The sequence below is a fragment of the Rhinoderma darwinii genome, chromosome 3 (assembly GCF_050947455.1).
Source record: "Rhinoderma darwinii isolate aRhiDar2 chromosome 3, aRhiDar2.hap1, whole genome shotgun sequence".
Lineage (NCBI taxonomy): Eukaryota > Metazoa > Chordata > Amphibia > Anura > Rhinodermatidae > Rhinoderma > Rhinoderma darwinii.
In genome coordinates this window covers 260,910,345-260,936,947 of record NC_134689.1, presented here as the reverse complement: position 1 = coordinate 260,936,947, position 26,603 = coordinate 260,910,345, and the positions used below count along the sequence as shown (strand labels likewise).

Sequence of the window (26,603 nt, the reverse complement as noted above, 5' to 3'; positions counted from 1 at the left end):
AGACGGGGATTCTTTACTGTAAGAGCAGTTCGACGATTGAACTCTCTGCCACATTGAAAAGTGTTTTTTTGAAAAATATAAAATGTCATCATATTTGTACCAGATTCTGGAGATGGAACTTTGATCCAGGAATTTATTCTAATAGCCATATTTGGAGTAAGGGAGGAATTTTTCGCCTAATGACAACATTGGAATGCACTCCAAGACAGTTTTTGCCTTCCTCTGGATCAACACGGCAGGTTTATAGGTTGAATTTGATGGACCTTTTTTCAATATTATCAACTATTCAACTCTGTAACAAGCATGTAACAAAAGTGAGCTTCCATGGCCCGTACGGGGATCGAACCCGTGACCTTGGCGTTATTAGCAACACGCTCTAACCAACTGAGCTAACCAGCCACTTTTACACCAAAGATTCTCGTCACGTCAGTAGAAAATACATGCAAACGTGTATTCATATTGATATCCTATTAACCTGAATAATAAAATAAACTTGCAATTTTTACTACTCAAAAAGCATTGGACAAATTGCTTTTGTGTTTTCCATTCCACCCCACAAAGAGTTTTATTTCAGTACATTATATGGTACATTAAATGCTGCCATTAAAAACAAGAACTTGTCTCGCTAAAAACAAGCCCTTATATGACTATGAGGACGGAAAAATAATAAAGTTATGACTATCGGAATACAAAGAGGCAAAATCAAGATATTATTTTTGTCCTTAAGGTTGAAATTGGACCTCTAAGATGATTTCATGCAACAAACTCTGCATTTCTATAAATCACCGGTTAGACCATACATGGAATATTGTGTACAGTTTTGAGCACCTGTGTATGAAAAGGACATTGCTGAACTAGAATGCGTGCAAAGAAGGGAAAGCAAGGTAATTAAAGGACCTCATCACAGACGGGGATTCTTTACTGTAAGAGCAGTTCGACGATTGAACTCTCTGCCACATTGAAAAGTGTTTTTTTGAAAAATATAAAATGTCATCATATTTGTACCAGATTCTGGAGATGGAACTTTGATCCAGGAATTTATTCTAATAGCCATATTTGGCATAAGGGAGGAATTTTTCCCCTAATGACAACATTGGAATGCACTCCAAGACAGTTTTTGCCTTCCTCTGGATCAACACGGCAGGTTTATAGGTTGAATTTGATGGACCTTTTTTCAATATTATCAACTATTCAATTCTGTAACAAGCATGTAACAAAAGGGAGCTTCCATGGCCCGTATGGGGATCGAACCCGTGACCTTGGCGTTATTAGCACCACGCTCTAACCAACTGAGCTAACCGGCCACTTTTACACCAAAGATTCACGTCACGTCAGTAGAAAATACATGCAAACGTGTATTCATATTGATATCCTATTAACCTGAATAATAAAATAAACTTGCAATATTTACTACTCAAAAAGCATTGGACAAATTGCTTTTGTGTTTTCCATTCCACCCCACAAAGAGTTTTATTTCAGTACATTATATGGTACATTAAATGCTGCCATTAAAAACAAGAACTTGTCTCGCTAAAAACAAGCCCTTATATGACTATGAGGACGGAAAAATAATAAAGTTATGACTATCGGAATACAAAGAGGCAAAATCAAGATATTATTTTTGTCCTTAAGGTTGAAATTGGACCTCTAAGATGATTTCATGCAACAAACTCTGCATTTCTATAAATCACCGGTTAGACCATACATGGAATATTGTGTACAGTTTTGAGCACCTGTGTATGAAAAGGACATTGCTGAACTAGAATGCGTGCAAAGAAGGGAAAGCAACGTAATTAAAGGACCTCATCACAGACGGGGATTCTTTACTGTAAGAGCAGTTCGACGATTGAACTCTCTGCCACATTGAAAAGTGTTTTTTTGAAAAATATAAAATTTCATCATATTTGTACCAGATTCTGGAGATGGAACTTTGATCCAGGAATTTATTCTAATAGCCATATTTGGCGTAAGGGAGGAATTTTTCCCCTAATGACAACATTGGAATGCACTCCAAGACAGTTTTTGCCTTCCTCTGGATCAACACGGCAGGTTTATAGGTTGAATTTGATGGACCTTTTTTCAATATTATCAACTATTCAACTCTGTAACAAGCATGTAACAAAAGGGAGCTTCCATGGCCCGTATGGGGATCTAACCCGTGACCTTGGCGTTATTAGCACCACGCTCTAACCAACTGAGCTAACCGGCCACTTTTACACCAAAGATTCACGTCACGTCAGTAGAAAATACATGCAAACGTGTATTCATATTGATATCCTATTAACCTGAATAATAAAATAAACTTGCAATATTTACTACTCAAAAAGCATTGGACAAATTGCTTTTGTGTTTTCCATTCCACCCCACAAAGAGTTTTATTTCAGTACATTATATGGTACATTAAATGCTGCCATTAAAAACAAGAACTTGTCTCGCTAAAAACAAGCCCTTATATGACTATGAGGACGGAAAAATAATAAAGTTATGACTATCGGAATACAAAGAGGCAAAATCAAGATATTATTTTTGTCCTTAAGGTTGAAATTGGACCTCTAAGATGATTTCATGCAACAAACTCTGCATTTCTATAAATCACCGGTTAGACCATACATGGAATATTGTGTACAGTTTTGAGCACCTGTGTATGAGAAGGACATTGCTGAACTAGAATGCGTGCAAAGAAGGGAAAGCAAGGTAATTAAAGGACCTCATCACAGACGGGGATTCTTTACTGTAAGAGCAGTTCGACGATTGAACTCTCTGCCACATTGAAAAGTGTTTTTTTGAAAAATATAAAATGTCATCATATTTGTACCAGATTCTGGAGATGGAACTTTGATCCAGGAATTTATTCTAATAGCCATATTTGGAGTAAGGGAGGAATTTTTCCCCTAATGACAACATTGGAATGCACTCCAAGACAGTTTTTGCCTTCCTCTGGATCAACACGGCAGGTTTATAGGTTGAATTTGATGGACCTTTTTGCAATATTATCAACTATTCAACTCTGTAACAAGCATGTAACAAAAGTGAGCTTCCATGGCCCGTACGGGGATCGAACCCGTGTCCTTGGCGTTATTAGCACCACGCTCTAACCAACTGAGCTAACCGGCCACTTGTATACCAAAGATTCACGTCACGTCAGTAGAAAATACATGCAAACGTGTATTCATATTGATATCCTATTAACCTGAATAATAAAATAAACTTGAAATTTTTACTACTCAAAAAGCATTGGACAAATTGCTTTTGTGTTTTCCATTCCACCCCACAAAGAGTTTTATTTCAGTACATTATATGGTACATTAAATGCTGCCATTAAAAACAAGAACTTGTCTCGCTAAAAACAAGCCCTTATATGACTATGAGGACGGAAAAATAATAAAGATATGACTATCGGAATACAAAGAGGCAAAATCAAGATATTATTTTTGTCCTTAAGGTTGAAATTGGACCTCTAAGATGATTTCATGCAACAAACTCTGCATTTCTATAAATCACCGGTTAGACCATACATGGAATATTGTGTACAGTTTTGAGCACCTGTGTATGAGAAGGACATTGCTGAACTAGAATGCGTGCAAAGAAGGGAAAGCAAGGTAATTAAAGGACCTCATCACAGATGGGGATTCTTTACTGTAAGAGCAGTTCGACGATTGAACTCTCTGCCACATTGAAAAGTGTTTTTTTGAAAAATATAAAATGTCATCACATTTGTACCAGATTCTGGAGATGGAACTTTGATCCAGGAATTTATTCTAATAGCCATATTTGGAGTAAGGGAGGAATTTTTCCCCTAATGACAACATTGGAATGCACTCCAAGACAGTTTTTGCCTTCCTCTGGATCAACACGGCAGGTTTATAGGTTGAATTTGATGGACCTTTTTTCAATATTATCAACTATTCAACTCTGTAACAAGCATGTAACAAAAGTGAGCCTCCATGGCCCGTACAGGGATCGAACCCGTGACCTTGGCGTTATTAGCACCACGCTATAACCAACTGAGCTAACCGGCCACTTTTACACCAAAGATTCATGTCACGTCAGTAGAAAATACATGCAAACGTGTATTCATATTGATATCCTATTAACCTGAATAATAAAATAAACTTGCAATTTTTACTACTCAAAAAGCATTGGACAAATTGCTTTTGTGTTTTCCATTCCACCCCACAAAGAGTTTTCTTTCAGTACATTATATGGTACATTAAATGCTGCCATTAAAAACAAGAACTTGTCTCGCTAAAAACAAGCCCTTATATGACTATGAGGACGGAAAAATAATAAAATTATGACTATCGGAATACAAAGAGGCAAAATCAAGATATTATTTTTGTCCTTAAGGTTGAAATTGGACCTCTAAGATGATTTCATGCAACAAACTCTGCATTTCTTTAAATCACCGGTTAGACCATACATGGAATATTGTGTACAGTTTTGAGCATCTGTGTATGAGAAGGACATTGCTGAACTAGAATGCGTGCAAAGAAGGGAAAGCAAGGTAATTAAAGGACCTCATCACAGACGGGGATTCTTTACTGTAAGAGCAGTTCGACGATTGAACTCTCTGCCACATTGAAAAGTGTTTTTTTGAAAAATATAAAATTTCATCATATTTGTACCAGATTCTGGAGATGGAACTTTGATCCAGGAATTTATTCTAATAGCCATATTTGGAGTAAGGGAGTAATTTTTCCCCTAATGACAACATTGGAATGCACTCCAAGACAGTTTTTGCCTTCCTCTGGATCAACACGGCAGGTTTATAGGTTGAATTTGATGGACCTTTTTTCAATATTATCAACTATTCAATTCTGTAACAAGCATGTAACAAAAGGGAGCTTCCATGGCCCGTATGGGGATCGAACCCGTGACCTTGGCGTTATTAGCACCACGCTCTAACCAACTGAGCTAACCGGCCACTTTTACACCAAAGATTCACGTCACGTCAGTAGAAAATACATGCAAACGTGTATTCATATTGATATCCTATTAACCTGAATAATAAAATAAACTTGCAATATTTACTACTCAAAAAGCATTGGACAAATTGCTTTTGTGTTTTCCATTCCACCCCACAAAGAGTTTTATTTCAGTACATTATATGGTACATTAAATGCTGCCATTAAAAACAAGAACTTGTCTCGCTAAAAACAAGCCCTTATATGACTATGAGGACGGAAAAATAATAAAGTTATGACTATCGGAATACAAAGAGGCAAAATCAAGATATTATTTTTGTCCTTAAGGTTGAAATTGGACCTCTAAGATGATTTCATGCAACAAACTCTGCATTTCTATAAATCACCGGTTAGACCATACATGGAATATTGTGTACAGTTTTGAGCACCTGTGTATGAAAAGGACATTCCTGAACTAGAATGCGTGCAAAGAAGGGAAAGCAACGTAATTAAAGGACCTCATCACCGACGGGGATTCTTTACTGTAAGAGCAGTTCGACGATTGAACTCTCTGCCACATTGAAAAGTGTTTTTTTGAAAAATATAAAATTTCATCATATTTGTACCAGATTCTGGAGATGGAACTTTGATCCAGGAATTTATTCTAATAGCCATATTTGGCGTAAGGGAGGAATTTTTCCCCTAATGACAACATTGGAATGCACTCCAAGACAGTTTTTGCCTTCCTCTGGATCAACACGGCAGGTTTATAGGTTGAATTTGATGGACCTTTTTTCAATATTATCAACTATTCAACTCTGTAACAAGCATGTAACAAAAGGGAGCTTCCATGGCCCGTATGGGGATCTAACCCGTGACCTTGGCGTTATTAGCACCACGCTCTAACCAACTGAGCTAACCGGCCACTTTTACACCAAAGATTCACGTCACGTCAGTAGAAAATACATGCAAACGTGTATTCATATTGATATCCTATTAACCTGAATAATAAAATAAACTTGCAATATTTACTACTCAAAAAGCATTGGACAAATTGCTTTTGTGTTTTCCATTCCACCCCACAAAGAGTTTTATTTCAGTACATTATATGGTACATTAAATGCTGCCATTAAAAACAAGAACTTGTCTCGCTAAAAACAAGCCCTTATATGACTATGAGGACGGAAAAATAATAAAGTTATGACTATCGGAATACAAAGAGGCAAAATCAAGATATTATTTTTGTCCTTAAGGTTGAAATTGGACCTCTAAGATGATTTCATGCAACAAACTCTGCATTTCTATAAATCACCGGTTAGACCATACATGGAATATTGTGTACAGTTTTGAGCACCTGTGTATGAGAAGGACATTGCTGAACTAGAATGCGTGCAAAGAAGGGAAAGCAAGGTAATTAAAGGACCTCATCACAGACGGGGATTCTTTACTGTAAGAGCAGTTCGACGATTGAACTCTCTGCCACATTGAAAAGTGTTTTTTTGAAAAATATAAAATGTCATCATATTTGTACCAGATTCTGGAGATGGAACTTTGATCCAGGAATTTATTCTAATAGCCATATTTGGAGTAAGGGAGGAATTTTTCCCCTAATGACAACATTGGAATGCACTCCAAGACAGTTTTTGCCTTCCTCTGGATCAACACGGCAGGTTTATAGGTTGAATTTGATGGACCTTTTTGCAATATTATCAACTATTCAACTCTGTAACAAGCATGTAACAAAAGTGAGCTTCCATGGCCCGTACGGGGATCGAACCCGTGTCCTTGGCATTATTAGCACCACGCTCTAACCAACTGAGCTAACCGGCCACTTTTATACCAAAGATTCACGTCACGTCAGTAGAAAATACATGCAAACGTGTATTCATATTGATATCCTATTAACCTGAATAATAAAATAAACTTGAAATTTTTACTACTCAAAAAGCATTGGACAAATTGCTTTTGTGTTTTCCATTCCACCCCACAAAGAGTTTTATTTCAGTACATTATATGGTACATTAAATGCTGCCATTAAAAACAAGAACTTGTCTCGCTAAAAACAAGCCCTTATATGACTATGAGGACGGAAAAATAATAAAGATATGACTATCGGAATACAAAGAGGCAAAATCAAGATATTATTTTTGTCCTTAAGGTTGAAATTGGACCTCTAAGATGATTTCATGCAACAAACTCTGCATTTCTATAAATCACCGGTTAGACCATACATGGAATATTGTGTACAGTTTTGAGCACCTGTGTATGAGAAGGACATTGCTGAACTAGAATGCGTGCAAAGAAGGGAAAGCAAGGTAATTAAAGGACCTCATCACAGATGGGGATTCTTTACTGTAAGAGCAGTTCGACGATTGAACTCTCTGCCACATTGAAAAGTGTTTTTTTGAAAAATATAAAATGTCATCATATTTGTACCAGATTCTGGAGATGGAACTTTGATCCAGGAATTTATTCTAATAGCCATATTTGGAGTAAGGGAGGAATTTTTCCCCTAATGACAACATTGGAATGCACTCCAAGACAGTTTTTGCCTTCCTCTGGATCAACACGGCAGGTTTATAGGTTGAATTTGATGGACCTTTTTTCAATATTATCAACTATTCAACTCTGTAACAAGCATGTAACAAAAGTGAGCCTCCATGGCCCGTACAGGGATCGAACCCGTGACCTTGGCGTTATTAGCACCACGCTATAACCAACTGAGCTAACCGGCCACTTTTACACCAAAGATTCATGTCACGTCAGTAGAAAATACATGCAAACGTGTATTCATATTGATATCCTATTAACCTGAATAATAAAATAAACTTGCAATTTTTACTACTCAAAAAGCATTGGACAAATTGCTTTTGTGTTTTCCATTCCACCCCACAAAGAGTTTTCTTTCAGTACATTATATGGTACATTAAATGCTGCCATTAAAAACAAGAACTTGTCTCGCTAAAAACAAGCCCTTATATGACTATGAGGACGGAAAAATAATAAAATTATGACTATCGGAATACAAAGAGGCAAAATCAAGATATTATTTTTGTCCTTAAGGTTGAAATTGGACCTCTAAGATGATTTCATGCAACAAACTCTGCATTTCTTTAAATCACCGGTTAGACCATACATGGAATATTGTGTACAGTTTTGAGCATCTGTGTATGAGAAGGACATTGCTGAACTAGAATGCGTGCAAAGAAGGGAAAGCAAGGTAATTAAAGGACCTCATCACAGACGGGGATTCTTTACTGTAAGAGCAGTTCGACGATTGAACTCTCTGCCACATTGAAAAGTGTTTTTTTGAAAAATATAAAATTTCATCATATTTGTACCAGATTCTGGAGATGGAACTTTGATCCAGGAATTTATTCTAATAGCCATATTTGGAGTAAGGGAGTAATTTTTCCCCTAATGACAACATTGGAATGCACTCCAAGACAGTTTTTGCCTTCCTCTGGATCAACACGGCAGGTTTATAGGTTGAATTTGATGGACCTTTTTTCAATATTATCAACTATTCAACTCTGTAACAAGCATGTAACAAAAGTGAGCTTCCATGGCCCATACGGGGATCGAACACGTGACCTTGGCGTTATTAGCACCACACTCTAACCAACTGAGCTAACCGGCCACTTTTACACCAAAGATTCACGTCACGTCAGTAGAAAATACATGCAAATGTGTATTCATATTGATATCCTATTAACCTGAATAATAAAATAAACTTGCAATTTTTACTACTCAAAAAGCATTGGACAAATTGCTTTTGTGTTTTCCATTCCACCCCACAAAGAGTTTTCTTTCAGTACATTATATGGTACATTAAATGCTGCCATTAAAAACAAGAACTTGTCTCGCTAAAAACAAGCCCTTATATGACTATGAGGACGGAAAAATAATAAAGTTATGACTATCGAAATACAAAGAGGCAAAATCAAGATATTATTTTTGTCCTTAAGGTTGAAATTAAACCTCTAAGATGATTTCATGCAACAAACTCTGCATTTCTATAAATCACCCGTTAGACCATACATGGAATATTGTGTACAGTTTTGAGCACCTGTGTATGAGAAGGACATTGCTGAACTAGAATGCGTGCAAAGAAGGGAAAGCAAGGTAATTAAAGGACCTCATCACAGACGGGGATTATTTACTGTAAGAGCAGTTCGACGATTGAACTCTCTGCCACATTGAAAAGTGTTTTTTTGAAAAATATAAAATTTCATCATATTTGTACCAGATTCTGGAGATGGAACTTTGATCCAGGAATTTATTCTAATAGCCATATTTGGAGTAAGGGAGGAATTTTTCCCCTAATGACAACATTGGAATGCACTCCAAGACAGTTTTTGCCTTCCTCTGGATCAACACGGCAGGTTTACAGGTTGAATTTGATGGACCTTTTTTCAATATTATCAACTATTCAACTCTGTAACAAGCATGTAACAAAAGTGAGCTTCCATGGCCCGTACGGCGATCGAACCCGTGACCTTGGCGTTATTAGCACCACGCTCTAACCAACTGAGCTAACCGGCCACTTTTACACCAAAGATTCACGTCACGTCAGTAGAAAATACATGCAAACGTGTATTCATATTGATATCCTATTAACCTGAATAATAAAATAAACTTGCAATTTTTACTACTCAAAAAGCATTGGACAAATTGCTTTTGTGTTTTCCATTCCACCCCACAAAGAGTTTTCTTTCAGTACATTATATGGTACATTAAATGCTGCCATTAAAAACAAGAACTTGTCTCGCTAAAAACAAGCCCTTATATGACTATGAGGACGGAAAAATAATAAAGTTATGACTATCGGAATACAAAGAGGCAAAATCAAGATATTATTTTTGTCATTAAGGTTGAAATTAGACCTCTAAGATGATTTCATGCAACAAACTCTGCATTTCTATAAATCACCGGTTAGACCATACATGGAATATTGTGTACAGTTTTAAGCACCTGTGTATGAGAAGGACATTGCTGAACTAGAATGCGTGCAAAGAAGGGAAAGCAAGGTAATTAAAGGACCTCATCACAGACGGGGATTCTTTACTGTAAGAGAAGTTCGACGATTGAACTCTCTGCCACATTGAAAAGTGTTTTTTTGAAAAATATAAAATGTCATCATATTTGTACCAGATTCTGGAGATGGAACTTTGATCCAGGAATTTATTCTAATCGCCATATTTGGAGTAAGGGAGGAATTTTTCCCCTAATGACAACATTGGAATGCACTCCAAGACAGTTTTTGCCTTCCTCTGGATCAACACAGCAGGTTTATAGGTTGAATTTGATGGACCTTTTTTCAATATTATCAACTATTCAACTCTGTAACAAGCATGTAACAAAAGTGAGCTTCCATGGCCCGTACGGCGATCGAACCCGTGACCTTGGCGTTATTAGCACCACGCTCTAACCAACTGAGCTAACCGGCCACTTTTACACCAAAGATTCACGTCACGTCAGTAGAAAATACATGCAAACGTGTATTCATATTGATATCCTATTAACCTGAATAATAAAATAAACTTGCAATTTTTACTACTCAAAAAGCATTGGACAAATTGCTTTTGTGTTTTCCATTCCACCCCACAAAGAGTTTTCTTTCAGTACATTATATGGTACATTAAATGCTGCCATTAAAAACAAGAACTTGTCTCGCTAAAAACAAGCCCTTATATGACTATGAGGACGGAAAAATAATAAAGTTATGACTATCGGAATACAAAGAGGCAAAATCAAGATATTATTTTTGTCCTTAAGTTTGAAATTGAACCTCTAAGATGATTTCATGCAACAAACTCTGCATTTCTATAAATCACCGGTTACACCATACATGGAATATTGTGTACAGTTTTAAGCACCTGTGTATGAGAAGGACATTGCTGAACTAGAATGCGTGCAAAGAAGGGAAAGCAAGGTAATTAAAGGACCTCATCACAGACGGGGATTCTTTACTGTAAGAGCAGTTCGATGATTGAACTCTCTGCCACATTGAAAAGTGTTTTTTTGAAAAATATAAAATTTCATCATATTTGTACCAGATTCTGGAGATGGAACTTTGATCCAGGAATTTATTCTAATAGCCATATTTGGAGTAAGGGAGGAATTTTTCCCCTAATGACAACATTGGAATGCACTCCAAGACAGTTTTTGCCTTCCTCTGGATCAACACAGCAGGTTTATAGGTTGAATAGACCATACATGGAATATTGTGTACAGTTTTAAGCACCTGTGTATGAGAAGGACATTGCTGAACTAGAATGCGTGCAAAGAAGGGAAAGCAAGGTAATTAAACTACCTCATCACAGACGGGGATTCTTTACTGTAAGAGCAGTTCGACGATTGAACTCTCTGCCACATTGAAAAGTGTATTTTTGAAAAATATAAAATTTCATCATATTTGTACCAGATTCTGGAGATGGAACTTTGATCCAGGAATTTATTCTAATAGCCATATTTGGAGTAAGGGAGGAATTTTTCCCCTAATGAGAAAATTGGAATGCACTCCAAGACAGTTTTTGCCTTCCTCTGGATCAACACGGCAGGTTTATAGGTTGAATTTGATGGAACTTTTTTCAATATTATCAACTATTCAACTCTGTAACAAGCATGTAACAAAAGTGAGCTTCCATGGCCCATACGGGGATCGAACCCGTGACCTTGGCGTTATTAGCACCACGCTCCTACCAACTAAGCTAACCAGCCACTTTTACACCAAAGATTCACGTCACGTCAGTAGAAAATACATGCAAACGTGTATTCATATTGATATCCTATTAACCTGAATAATAAAATAAACTTGCAATTTTTACTACTCAAAAAGCATTGGACAAATTGCTTTTGTGTTTTCCATTCCACCCCACAAAGAGTTTTCTTTCAGTACATTATATGGTACATTAAATGCTGCCATTAAAAACAAGAACTTGTCTCGCTAAAAACAAGCCCTTATATGACTATGAGGACGGAAAAATAATAAAGTTATGACTATCGGAATACAAAGAGGCAAAATCAAGATATTATTTTTGTCCTTAAGGTTGAAATTGAACCTCTAAGATGATATCATGCAACAAACTCTGCATTTCTATAAATCACCGGTTAGACCATACATGGAATATTGTGTACAGTTTTAAGCACCTGTGTATGAGAAGGACATTGCTGAACTAGAATGCGTGCAAAGAAGGGAAAGCAAGGTAATTAAAGGACCTCATCACAGAGTTTGAGTAGTTTTTGCCTTCCTCTGGATCAACACGGCAGGTTTATAGGTTGAATTTGATGGACCTTTTTTCAATATTATCAACTATTCAACTCTGTAACAAGCATGTAACAAAAGTGGCTCGTACGGGGATCGAACCCGTGACCTTGGCGTTATTAGCACCACGCTCTAACCAACTGAGCTAACCGGCCACTTTTACACCAAAGATTCACGTCACGTCAGTAGAAAATACATGCAAACGTGTATTCATATTGATATCCTATTAACCTGAATAATAAAATAAACTTGCAATTTTTACTACTCAAAAAGCATTGGACAAATTGCTTTTGTGTTTTCCATTCCACCCCACAAAGAGTTTTCTTTCAGTACATTATATGGTACATTAAATGCTGCCATTAAAAACAAGAACTTGTCTCGCTAAAAACAAGCCCTTATATGACTATGAGGACGGAAAAATAATAAAGTTATGACTATCGGAATACAAAGAGGCAAAATCAAGATATTATTTTTGTCCTTAAGGTTGAAATTGGACCTCTAAGATGATTTCATGCAATAAACTCTGCATTTCTATAAATCACCGGTTAGACCATACATGGAATATTGTGTACAGTTTTGAGCACCTGTGTATGAGAAGGACATTGCTGAACTAGAATGCGTGCAAAGAAGGGAAAGCAAGGTAATTAAAGGACCTCATCACAGACGGGGATTCTTTACTGTAAGAGAAGTTCTACGATTGAACTCTCTGCCACATTGAAAAGTGTTTTTTTGAAAAATATAAAATTTAAAATATAAATAGGACGGAAAAATAATAAAGTTATGACTATCGGAATACAAAGAGGCAAAATCAAGATATTATTTTTGTCCTTAAGGTTAAAATTGGGCCTCTAAGATGATTTCATGCAACAAACTCTGCATTTCTATAAATCACCGGTTAGACCATACATGGAATATTGTGTACAGTTTTGAGCACCTGTGTATGAGAAGGACATTGCTGAACTAGAATGCGTGCAAAGAAGGGAAAGCAAGGTAATTAAAGGACCTCATCACAGACGGGGATTCTTTACTGTAAGAGCAGTTCGACGATTGAACTCTCTGCCACATTGAAAAGTGTTTTTTTGAAAAATATAAAATTTCATCATATTTGTACCAGATTCTGGAGATGGAACTTTGATCCAGGAATTTATTCTAATAGCCATATTTGGAGTAAGGGAGGAATTTTTCCCCTAATGACAACATTGGAATGCACTCCAAGACAGTTTTTGCCTTCCTCTGGATCAACACGGCAGGTTTATAGGTTGAATTTGATGGACCTTTTTTCAATATAATCAACTATTCAACTCTGTAACAAGCATGTAACAAAAGTGAGCTTCCATGGCCCGTACGGGGATCGAACCCGTGACCTTGGCGTTATTAGCACCACGCTCTAACCAACTGAGCTAACCGGCCACTTTTACACCAAAGATTCACGTCACGTCAGTAGAAAATACATGCAAACGTGTATTCATATTGATATCCTATTAACCTGAATAATAAAATAAACTTGAAATTTTTACTACTCAAAAAGCATTGGACAAATTGCTTTTGTGTTTTCCATTCCACCCCACAAAGAGTTTTCTTTCAGTACATTATATGGTACATTAAATGCTGCCATTAAAAACAAGAACTTGTCTCGCTAAAAACAAGCCCTTATATGACTATGAGGACGGAAAAATAATAAAGTTATGACTATCGGAATACAAAGAGGCAAAATCAAGATATTATTTTTGTCCTTAACCCCTTAAGGACGCAGCCTAGTTTGGGCCTTAAGGCTCAGAGCCCATTTTTCAAATCTGACATATTTCACTTTATGTGGTAATAACGTCGGAATGCTTAAACCTATCTAAGCGATTCTGAGATTGTTTTCTCGTGACACTTTGGGCTTCATGTTCGTGGTAAAATTTGGTCGATATATTCAGTCTTTATTTGTGAAAAATTGCAAAATTTAGAGAAAATTTACAAAAAATAGCATTTTTCAGAATTTAAATGCATCTGCTTGAAAAACAGACGGTTATACCACCCAAAATAGTTACTAGTTCACACTTCCCATATGTCTACTTTAGATTGGCATCGTTTTTTGAACATTATTTTATTTTTCTCGGACGTTACAAGGCTTAGAACATAAACAGCAATTTCTCATATTCTTAAGAAAATTTCAAAAGCCTTTTTTTGAAGGTGCCAGTTCAGTTCTGAAGTGGATTTGAGGGGCCTATGTATTAGAAACCCCATAAAACACCCCATTTTAAAAACTAGACCCCTCAAAGTATTCAAAACAGCATATAGAAAGTTTTTTAACCCTTCAGGCATTTCACAGGAATTAAAGCAAGGTGGAAATGAAATTTGCAAATTTCATTTTTTCTGCTGAATTTCAATTTTATTCAATTTTTTTTTAGTAACAGAGAAGGTTTTACCAGAGAAACACTACTAAATATGTATTGTCCAGATTCTGCAGTTTTTAGAAATGTCCCACATGTGGCCCTACTGCGCTCGTGGACTAAAACACAAGCCCCAGAAGCAAAGAAGCACCTAGTGCATTTTGAGGCCTCTTTTTTATTACAATATATTTTAGGCAGCATGCCAGGTTTGAAGAGGTGTTGAGGTATCAAAACAATGGAAACCCACCAGAAGTGACCCCATTTTGGAAATTACACCCCTCAAGGAATTCATTTATGGTTTTTGTTATCATTTTGACCGCACAGTTTTTTCACAGCACCTATTTGAATTGGGCTGTGAAATGAAAAAAATGATATTTTTTCCAATAAGATGTCATTTTTGATCACATTTTCTTATTTTCACAAGGAACAACATACCCCATTTTGTTGCCCAATTTGTCCTTAGTGCGGCAATACCCCATTTGTGGTGATAAACTGCCGTTTGGGCCCATGGGAGGGCTCAGAAGGAAAGGACCACCATTTGGCCTACTGGAGCTTTTCTGGTGCTAAGTCATGTATGCAGAAGCCCCTGAGGTACCAGTACAGTTGAAACCCCGAGAAGTGACCCCATTTTAAAAACTACACCCTTTAAGACATTCATCTAGAGGTGTAGTGAGCATTTTGACCCCACAGGTACTGTGTAAAAGATAATGCGCAGCAGATGGTGGAGTGTGAGATTTGCAATTTAATATATATATATGGCATGTCAGTGTCCAATATAGTGTGCCCAGCATGCGCCACCGGAGATATACACCCCTTAAATTGTAATGTGGGTTCTCCTGGGTACGGCAATACCCTACATGTGGCTGTTATCAGCTGCCTGGGCATACGGCAGGGCTCAGAAGGGAAAGATGAGGGGGGTAAGCTGTGCGGAGTGCATCAGGGTAAATTAAAAATCAAGGGATGTATGATACATTTTAAAACAATCTTTTATACAGAGCCCTGGTTTTTCGGGACACGTGTCACATTGGTATATTGTGTTCTTCCTTATCCCCCTCTTATAGCAGACTCTGCACCTCTTTTGACTCTTTCCCTTTCCACCGGTTTGGGGAACTTCTCCTTGAAAGTGTTGCCCTGGTACGATGCGTGTGGCCTCGCTTCCAGAAGTACTGGGTACCCCCCCTTCCTGGTCCCTAAAGATTAGATCTTGAAATTCCAGGAAAGTTCCCCTCTGGCCTGCACATCGACGTAGCACGTACGCATTGTACAAAGCCATCTGTATGATGTGCCCGGCCAGCTTCTTATACCACACCGCATGGCGCTGTAGGGCTTCAGGACTTGATTTGACAAGTCCATCCCTCCCATGTACCTATTGTAGTCCAGGATGCAGTCTGGTTTGGGGGTGGCCTTTCCTTCATATATCCTAAATCTGTAGGTATACCCTGATGCCCTCTCACAGCTTATACATCTTCACGCCATACCTTGCCCTCTTACCCGGCAGGTACTGGCGGAATTGAACCCTCCCTTTAAAATGTACCAAGGACTCATCAATAGAAAAACACTTCTCGGGGGTGTATGCTTGGGAAAACCGGGCACTAGAACGGTCTAATAGGGGTCTCCGTTTATACAAACGGTCAAAACTGGGGTAATCTCGGGGTGGGCACGGCTCATTATCAGTATAATGTGAGAAGCGAAGTATTGCCTCATTTATTTATTTTTTTAGGTTCCAGTTCATTTCTGAAGTTGCTTTGAGGGGCCCATATATTAGAAACCCCTATCAAACACCCCATTTTAGAAACTAGACCCCTCAAAGTATTCACAACAGCATTTAGAAAGTTTATGAACCCTTTAGGTGTTTCACAGAAATTTAGAGCAAAGTAGAGGTGAAATTTACTCTTTTTATACCATTTTTTTTATAACACAAAAGGATTTATCAGTGAAACGCAACTTAATACGTATTGCCCAGATTCTGCAGTTTAGAGAAATATCCCACATGTGGCCCTCGGGCGGTAATGGACTGAAGCACCGGCCTCCGAAGCAAAGGAGCACCTAGCGGATTTTGAGCCCTCTTTTTTATTAGGCACCATGTCCGGTTTGAAGAGGTCTTGTGGTGCCAAAACATTGGAAACCCCACAAAAGTGAACCCAATTTGGAAACTAGACTCCTTGAGGAATCCATTGTAGTTTTCTTGGGGTGCATGTGGCTTTTTGATCAGTTTTTATTCCATTTTTAAGTGGCGTGGTGACTAATAAACAGCAATTCTACTATTGTTTTTGTATACTTTTTTTTTTACCGCGTTCACCGTGCGCTATAAATGACATATTCACTTTATTCTGCGGGGCGATACGATTACGGCGATACCAGATGTTTATAGTTTTTTTTTATGTCTTATGGCGTTTGCACAATAAAATACGTTTTGTAAACAATCATTCACTTTTTGTGTTACCTTATTCTAAGAGCCATAACGTTTTTATTTTTCAATCAATAAAGCCGTGCGAGGACTTATTTTTTGCGTAACGAACTGTAGTTTCAATCAGGACCATTTTTCGGTACATGCGACTTTTTGATCTCTTTTTATTCCATTTTTTGGGAGGTGAAGTGACCAAACAATTGTGATTGTGGTACGGTTTATTAATATTTTTTTTTACGGCGTTCACCGTGCGGGATAAATAACAAAATAGTTTTGTAGTTCAGGCCGTTACGGACACGGCGATACCAATTATGTATAGTTTATTTGTTTGTTTATATTTTTTTATTAATAATAAATGACTGATAAGGGAAAAAGTGGGACTTTTACTTTTATTACTTTTAAAACTTTTATTTTCTTATTTTTACACATCTTTTTTGAACTTTTTTTTTACTTTATTACTTTGTCCCACTAGGGGACATGAGGGCAGGAGGCCCTGATCGCTATTCTAATACACTGCACTACATGCGTAGTGCAGTGTATTAGAACTGTCAGCTACTCACTGACAGCAAGCATAGTGGGTCCTGACGTTGTCAGGACCCACTAGGCTTCCGTCTATGGCATAGCCGGACGCCATTGTTTGGTGTCCGGTTGCCATAGTCACCATCGCCGGCCGCTGTCGCGTAGCAGGCCGGCGATGGCAGCTTAACCCCTAAAAAGCCGCGATCTCTATAGAACGCGGCTTTTAAGGGGTTAATCAGCGGGGACACAGCGATCGGTCCCCGCTGTAGGAGCTGTGACAGCTGCTGAACAAGACAGCAGCGTCACAGCTCCTGTACGTGTCGGGAGGACGGCCGAAACGGCCGTTACTCCTGAGACGTACTATTACGGCATGGAGCGCGAACGATACAGCTGCCATGACGTAATAGTACGTCAAGGAGCGGGAAGGGGTTAAGGTTGAAATTGGACCTCTAAGATGATTTCATGCAACAAACTCTGCATTTCTATAAATCACCGGTTAGACCATACATGGAATATTGTGTACAGTTTTGAGCACCTGTGTATGAGAAGGACATTGCTGAACTAGAATGCGTGCAAAGAAGGGAAAGCAAGGTAATTAAAGGACCTCATCACAGACGGGGATTCTTTACTGTAAGAGAAGTTCGACGATTGAACTCTCTGCCACATTGAAAAGTGTTTTTTTGAAAAATATAAAATTTCATCATATTTGTACCAGATTCTGGAGATGGAACTTTGATCCAGGAATTTATTCTAATAGCCATATTTGGAGTAAGGGAGGAATTTTTCCCCTAATGACAACATTGGAATGCACTCCAAGACAGTTTTTGCCTTCCTCTGGATCAACACAGCAGGTTTATAGGTTGAATTTGATGGACCTTTTTTCAATATTATCAACTATTCAACTCTGTAATAAGCATGTAACAAAAGTGAGCTTCCACAGCCCGTACGGGGATCGAACCCGTGACCTTGGCGTTATTAGCACCACGCTCTAACCAACTGAGCTAACCGGCCACTTTTACACCAAAGATTCACGTCACGTCAGTAGAAAATACATGCAAAACGTGTATTCATATTGATATCCTATTAACCTGAATAATAAAATAAACTTGCAATTTTTACTACTCAAAAAGCATTGGACAAATTGCTTTTGTGATTTCCATTCCACCCCACAAAGAGTTTTCTTTCAGTACATTATATGGTACATGAAATGCTGCCATTAAAAACAAGAACTTGTCTCGCTAAAAACAAGCCCTTATATGACTATGAGGACGGAAAAATAATAAAGTTATGACTATCGGAATACAAAGAGGCAAAATCAAGATATTATTTTTGTCCTTAAGGTTGAAATTGGACCTCTAAGATGATTTCATGCAACAAACTCTGCATTTCTATAAATCACCGGTTAGACCATACATGGAATATTGTGTACAGTTTTGAGCACCTGTGTATGAGAAGGACATTGCTGAACTAGAATGCGTGCAAAGAAGGGAAAGCAAGGTAATTAAAGGACCTCATCACAGACGGGGATTCTTTACTGTAAGAGCAGTTCGACGATTGAACTCTCTGCCACATTGATAAGTGTTTTTTTGAAAAATATAAAATTTCATCATATTTGTACCAGATTCTGGAGATGGAACTTTGATCCAGGAATTTATTCTAATAGCCATATTTGGAGTAAGGGAGGAATTTTTCCCCTAATGACAACATTGGAATGCACTCCAAGACAGTTTTTGCCTTCCTCTGGATCAACACGGCAGGTTTATAGGTTGAATTTAATGGACCTTTTTTCAATATTATCAACTATTCAACTCTGTAACAAGCATGTAACAAAAGTGAGCTTCCATGGCCCGTACGGGGATCGAACCCGTGACCTTGGCGTTATTAGCACCACGCTCTAACCAACTGAGCTAACCGGCCACTTTTACACCAAAGATTCACGTCACGTCAGTAGAAAATACATGCAAACGTGTATTCATATTGATATCCTATTAACCTGAATAATAAAATAAACTTGCAATTTTTACTACTCAAAAAGCATTGGACAAATTGCTTTTGTGTTTTCCATTCCACCCCACAAAGAGTTTTCTTTCAGTACATTATATGGTACATTAAATGCTGCCATTAAAAACAAGAACTTGTCTCGCTAAAAACAAGCCCTTATATGACTATGAGGACGGAAAAATAATAAAGTTATGACTATCGGAATACAAAGAGGCAAAATCAAGATATTATTTTTGTCCTTAAGGTTGAAATTGGACCTCTAAGATGATTTCATGCAACAAACTCTGCATTTCTATAAATCACCGGTTAGACCATACATGGAATATTGTGTACAAATTTGAGCACCTGTGTATGAGAAGGACATTGCTGAACTAGAATGCGTGCAAAGAAGGGAAAGCAAGGTAATTAAAGGACCTCATCACAGACGTGGATTCTTTACTGTAAGAGCAGTTCGACGATTGAACTCTCTGCCACATTGAAAAGTGTTTTTTTGAAAAATATAAAATTTCATCATATTTGTACCAGATTCTGGAGATGGAACTTTGATCCAGGAATTTATTCTAATAGCCATATTTGGAGTAAGGGAGGAATTTTTCCCCTAATGACAACATTGGAATGCACTCCAAGACAGTTTTTGCCTTCCTCTGGATCAACACGGCAGGTTTATAGGTTGAATTTGATGGACCTTTTTTCAATATTATCAACTATTCAACTTTGTAACAAGCATGTAACAAAAGTGAGCTTCCATGGCCCTAACCCGTGACCTTGGCGTTATTAGCACCACGCTCTAACCAACTGAGCTAACCGGCCACTTTTACACCAAAGATTCACGTCACGTCAGTAGAAAATACATGCAAACGTGTATTCATATTGATATCCTATTAACCTGAATAATAAAATAAACTTGCAATTTTTACTACTCAAAAAGCATTGGACAAATTGCTTTTGTGTTTTCCATTCCACCCCACAAAGAGTTTTCTTTCAGTACATTATATGGTACATTAAATGCTGCCATTAAAAACAAGAACTTGTCTCGCTAAAAACAAGCCCTTATATGACTATGAGGACGGAAAAATAATAAAGTTATGACTATCGGAATACAAAGAGGCAAAATCAAGATATTATTTTTGTCCTTAAGGTTGAAATTGGACCTCTAAGATGATTTCATGCAACAAACTCTGCATTTCTATAAATCACCGGTTAGACCATACATGGAATATTGTGTACAAATTTGAGCACCTGTGTATGAGAAGGACATTGCTGAGCTAGAATGCGTGCAAAGAAGGGAAAGCAAGGTAATTAAAGGACCTCATCACAGACGGGGATGCTTTACTGTAAGAGCAGTTCGACGATTGAACTCTCTGTCATATTGAAAAGTGTTTTTTTGAAAAATATAAAATTTAAAATATAAATAGGACGGAAAAATAATAAAGTTATGACTATCGGAATACAAAGAGGCAAAATCAAGATATTATTTTTGTCCTTAAGGTTGAAATTGGGTCTCTAAGATGATTTCATGCAACAAACTCTGCATTTCTATAAATCACCGGTTAGACCATACATGGAATATTGTGTACAGTTTTGAGCACCTGTGTATGAGAAGGACATTGCTGAACTAGAATGCGTGCAAAGAAGGGAAAGCAAGGTAATTAAAGGACCTCATCACAGACGGGGATTCTTTACTGTAAGAGCAGTTCGACGATTGAACTCTCTGCCACATTGAAAAGTGTTTTTTTGAAAAATATAAAATTTCATCATATTTGTACCAGATTCTGGAGATGGAACTTTGATCCAGGAATTTATTCTAATAGCCATATTTGGAGTAAGGGAGGAATTTTTCCCCTAATGACAACTTTGGAATGCACTCCAAGACAGTTTTTGCCTTCCTCTGGATCAACACGGCAGGTTTATAGGTTGAATTTGATGGACCTTTTTTCAATATTATCAACTATTCAACTCTGTAACAAGCATGTAACAAAAGTGAGCTTCCATGGCCCGTACGGGGATCGAACCCGTGACCTTGGCGTTATTAGCTCCACGCTCTAACCAACTGAGCTAACCGGCCACTTTTACACCAAAGATTCACGTCACGTCAGTAGAAAATACATGCAAACGTGTATTCATATTGATATCCTATTAACCTGAATAATAAAATAAACTTGAAATTTTTACTACTCAAAAAGCATTGGACAAATTGCTTTTGTGTTTTCCATTCCACCCCACAAAGAGTTTTCTTTCAGTACATTATATGGTACATTAAATGCTGCCATTAAAAACAAGAACTTGTCTCGCTAAAAACAAGCCCTTATATGACTATGAGGACGGAAAAATAATAAAGTTATGACTATCGGAATACAAAGAGGCAAAATCAAGATATTATTTTTGTCCTTAAGGTTGAAATTGGACCTCTAAGATGATTTCATGCAACAAACTCTGCATTTCTATAAATCACCGGTTAGACCATACATGGAATATTGTGTACAGTTTTGAGCACCTGTGTATGAGAAGGACATTGCTGAACTAGAATGCGTGCAAAGAAGGGAAAGCAAGGTAATTAAAGGACCTCATCACAGACGGGGATTCTTTACTGTAAGAGAAGTTCGACGATTGAACTCTGCCACATTGAAAAGTGTTTTTTTGAAAAATATAAAATTTCATCATATTTGTACCAGATTCTGGAGATGGAACTTTGATCCAGGAATTTATTCTAATAGCCATATTTGGAGTAAGGGAGGAATTTTTCCCCTAATGACAACATTGGAATGCACTCCAAGACAGTTTTTGCCTTCCTCTGGATCAACACAGCAGGTTTATAGGTTGAATTTGATGGACCTTTTTTCAATATTATCAACTATTCAACTCTGTAACAAGCATGTAACAAGCATGTAACAAGCATGTAACAAAAGTGAGCTTCCATGGCCCGTACGGGGATCGAACCCGTGACCTTGGCGTTATTAGCATCACGCTCTAACCAACTGAGCTAACCGGCCACTTTTACACCAAAGATTCACGTCACGTCAGTAGAAAATACATGCAAACGTGTATTCATATTGATATCCTATTAACCTGAATAATAAAATAAACTTGCAATTTTTACTACTCAAAAAGCATTGGACAAATTGCTTTTGTGTTTTCCATTCCACCCCACAAAGAGTTTTCTTTCAGTACATTATATGGTACATTAAATGCTGCCATTAAAAACAAGAACTTGTCTCGCTAAAAACAAGCCCTTATATGACTATGAGGACGGAAAAATAATAAAGTTATGACTATCGGAATACAAAGAGGCAAAATCAAGATATTATTTTTGTCCTTAAGGTTGAAATTGGACCTCTAAGATGATTTCATGCAACAAACTCTGCATTTCTATAAATCACCGGTTAGACCATACATGGAATATTGTGTACAAATTTGAGCACCTGTGTATGAGAAGGACATTGCTGAACTAGAATGCGTGCAAAGAAGGGAAAGCAAGGTAATTAAAGGACCTCATCACAGACGGGGATTCTTTACTGTAAGAGCAGTTCGACGATTGAACTCTCTGCCACATTGATAAGTGTTTTTTTGAAAAATATAAAATTTCATCATATTTGTACCAGATTCTGGAGATGGAACTTTGATCCAGGAATTTATTCTAATAGCCATATTTGGAGTAAGGGAGGAATTTTTCCCCTAATGACAACATTGGAATGCACTCCAAGACAGTTTTTGCCTTCCTCTGGATCAACACAGCAGGTTTATAGGTTGAATTTGATGGACCTTTTTTCAATATTATCAACTATTCAACTCTGTAACAAGCATGTAACAAAAGTAAGCTTCCATGGCTCGTACGGGGATCGAACCCGTGACCTTGGCGTTATTAGCACCACGCTCTAACCAACTGAGCTAACCGGCCACTTTTACACCAAAGATTCACGTCACGTCAGTAGAAAATACATGCAAACGTGTATTCATATTGATATCCTGTTAACCTGAATAATAAAATAAACTTGCAATTTTTACTACTCAAAAAGCATTGGACAAATTGCTTTTGTGTTTTCCATTCCACCCCACAAAGAGTTTTCTTTCAGTACATTATATGGTACATTAAATGCTGCCATTAAAAACAAGAACTTGTCTCGCTAAAAACAAGCCCTTATATGACTATGAGGACGGAAAAATAATAAAGTTATGACTATCGGAATACAAAGAGGCAAAATCAAGATATTATTTTTGTCCTTAAGGTTGAAATTGGACCTCTAAGATGATTTCATGCAACAAACTCTGCATTTCTATAAATCACCGGTTAGACCATACATGGAATATTGTGTACAGTTTTGAGCACCTGTGTATGAGAAGGACATTGCTGAACTAGAATGCGTGCAAAGAAGGGAAAGCAAGGTAATTAAAGGACCTCATCACAGACGGGGATTCTTTACTGTAAGAGCAGTTCGACGATTGAACTCTGCCACATTGAAAAGTGTTTTTTTGAAAAATATAAAATTTCATCATATTTGTACCAGATTCTGGAGATGGAACTTTGATCCAGGAATTTATTCTAATAGCCATATTTGGAGTAAGGGAGGAATTTTTCCCCTAATGACAACATTGGAATGCACTCCAAGACAGTTTTTGCCTTCCTCTGGATCAACACGGCAGATTTATAGGTTGAATTTGATGGACCTTTTTTCAATATTATCAACTATTCAACTCTGTAACAAGCATGTAACAAAAGTGAGCTTCCATGGCCCGTACGGGGATCGAACCCGTGTCCTTGGCGTTATTAGCACCACGCTCTAACCAACTGAGCTAACCGGCCACTTGTATACCAAAGATTCACGTCACGTCAGTAGAAAATACATGCAAACGTGTATTCATATTGATATCCTATTAACCTGAATAATAAAATAAACTTGCAATTTTTACTACTCAAAAAGCATTGGACAAATTGCTTTTGTGTTTTCCATTCCACCCCACAAAGAGTTTTCTTTCAGTACATTATATGGTACATTAAATGCTGCCATTAAAAACAAGAACTTGTCTCGCTAAAAACAAGCCCTTATATGACTATGAGGACGGAAAAATAATAAAGTTATGACTATCGGAATACAAAGAGGCAAAATCAAGATATTATTTTTGTCCTTAAGGTTGAAATTGGACCTCTAAGATGATTTCATGCAACAAACTCTGCATTTCTATAAATCACCGGTTAGACCATACATGGAATATTGTGTACAGTTTTGAGCACCTGTGTATGAGAAGGACATTGCTGAACTAGAATGCGTGCAAAGAAGGGAAAGCAAGGTAATTAAAAGACCTCATCACAGACAGGGATTCTTTACTGTAAGAGCAGTTCGACGATTGAACTCTCTGCCACATTGATAAGTGTTTTTTTGAAAAATATAAAATTTCATCATATTTGTACCAGATTCTGGAGATGGAACTTTGATCCAGGAATTTATTCTAATAGCCATATTTGGAGTAAGGGAGGAATTTTTCCCCTAATGACAACATTGGAATGCACTCCAAGACAGTTTTTGCCTTCCTCTGGATCAACACGGCAGGTTTATAGGTTGAATTTGATGGACCTTTTTTCAATATTATCAACTATTCAACTCTGTAACAAGCATGTAACAAAAGTGAGCTTCCATGGCCCGTACAGGGATCAAACCCGTGACCTTGGCGTTATTAGGATCACGCTCTAACCAACTGCGCTAACCGGCCACTTTTAAACCAAAGATTCACGTCACGTCAGTAGAAAATACATGCAAACGTGTATTCATATTGATATCCTATTAACCTGAATAATAAAATAAACTTGCAATTTTTACTACTCAAAAAGCATTGGACAAATTGCTTTTGTGTTTTCCATTCCACCCCACAAAGAGTTTTCTTTTTTCTTTCAGTACATTATATGGTACATTAAATGCTGCCATTAAAAACAAGAACTTGTCTCGCTAAAAACAAGCCCTTATATGACTATGAGGACGGAAAAATAATAAAGTTATGACTATCGGAATACAAAGAGGCAAAATCAAGATATTATTTTTGTCCTTAACCCCTTAAGGACGCAGCCTAGTTTGGGCCTTAAGGCTCAGAGCCCATTTTTCAAATCTGACATATTTCACTTTATGTGGTAATAACGTCGGAATGCTTAAACCTATCCAAGCGATTCTGAGATTGTTTTCTCGTGATACTTTGGGCTTCATGTTCGTGGTAAAATTTGGTCGATATATTCAGTCTTTATTTGTGAAAAATTGCAAAATTTAGAGAAAATTTACAAAAAATAGCATTTTTCAGAATTTAAATGCATCTGCTTGAAAAACAGACGGTTATACCACCCAAAATAGTTACTAGTTCACATTTCCCATATGTCTACTTTAGATTGGCATCGTTTTTTGAATATTATTTTATTTTTCTTGGACGTTACAAGGTTTAGAACATAAACAGCAATTTCTCATATTCTTAAGAAAATTTCAAAAGCCTTTTTTTGAAGGTGCTAGTTCAGTTCTGAAGTGGATTTGAGGGGCCTATGTATTAGAAACCCCCATAAAACACCCCATTTTAAAAACTAGACCCCTCAAAGTATTCAAAACAGCATATAGAAAGTTTTTTTAACCCTTCAGGCATTTCACAGGAATTAAAGCAATGTGGAAATGAAATTTGCAAATTTCATTTTTTCTGCTGAATTTCAATTTTATTCAATTTTTTTTTAGTAACAGAGAAGGTTTTACCAGAGAAACACTACTAAATATGTAGTGTCCAGATTCTGCAGTTTTTAGAAATGTCCCACATGTGGCTCTAGTGCGCTCGTGGACTAAAACACAAGCCCTAGAAGCAAAGAAGCACCTAGTGCATTATGAGGCCTCTTTTTTATTAGAATATATTTTAGGCAGCATGCCAGGTTTGAAGAGGCGTTGAGGTATCAAAACAATGGAAACCCACCAGAAGTGACCCCATTTTGGAAATTACACCCCTCAAGGAATTCATTTATGGTTTTTGTTATCATTTTGACCACACAGTTTTTTCACAGCACCTATTTGAATTGGGCTGTGAAATGAAAAAAATGATATTTTTTCCAATAAAATGTCATTTTTGATCAAATTTTCTTATTTTCACAGGGAACAACATACCCCATTTTGTTGCCCAAT

The 26,603-nt window shown here is 37.3% G+C and overlaps 8 non-coding genes across 8 annotated transcripts; all 8 read right to left on the bottom strand.

Annotated features, from left to right (window-relative positions):
• Positions 1-3,040: 3,040 nt before the first annotated feature.
• Positions 3,041-3,114, bottom strand: TRNAI-AAU (transfer RNA isoleucine (anticodon AAU)). Its single transcript has one exon. It is a non-coding gene; the product is annotated as a tRNA-Ile (tRNA).
• Positions 3,115-6,660: 3,546 nt separating this feature from the next.
• TRNAI-AAU (transfer RNA isoleucine (anticodon AAU)) lies at positions 6,661-6,734 on the bottom strand. The gene has a single exon. It is a non-coding gene; the product is annotated as a tRNA-Ile (tRNA).
• A 5,518-nt stretch (positions 6,735-12,252) lies between these two features.
• Positions 12,253-12,326, bottom strand: TRNAI-AAU (transfer RNA isoleucine (anticodon AAU)). The gene has a single exon. It is a non-coding gene; the product is annotated as a tRNA-Ile (tRNA).
• Positions 12,327-13,507: 1,181 nt separating this feature from the next.
• Positions 13,508-13,581, bottom strand: TRNAI-AAU (transfer RNA isoleucine (anticodon AAU)). The gene has a single exon. It is a non-coding gene; the product is annotated as a tRNA-Ile (tRNA).
• A 4,828-nt stretch (positions 13,582-18,409) lies between these two features.
• Positions 18,410-18,483, bottom strand: TRNAI-AAU (transfer RNA isoleucine (anticodon AAU)). Its single transcript has one exon. It is a non-coding gene; the product is annotated as a tRNA-Ile (tRNA).
• An 832-nt stretch (positions 18,484-19,315) lies between these two features.
• Positions 19,316-19,389, bottom strand: TRNAI-AAU (transfer RNA isoleucine (anticodon AAU)). Its single transcript has one exon. It is a non-coding gene; the product is annotated as a tRNA-Ile (tRNA).
• Positions 19,390-23,294: 3,905 nt separating this feature from the next.
• Positions 23,295-23,368, bottom strand: TRNAI-AAU (transfer RNA isoleucine (anticodon AAU)). The gene has a single exon. It is a non-coding gene; the product is annotated as a tRNA-Ile (tRNA).
• An 829-nt stretch (positions 23,369-24,197) lies between these two features.
• Positions 24,198-24,271, bottom strand: TRNAI-AAU (transfer RNA isoleucine (anticodon AAU)). The gene has a single exon. It is a non-coding gene; the product is annotated as a tRNA-Ile (tRNA).
• Positions 24,272-26,603: the final 2,332 nt, after the last annotated feature.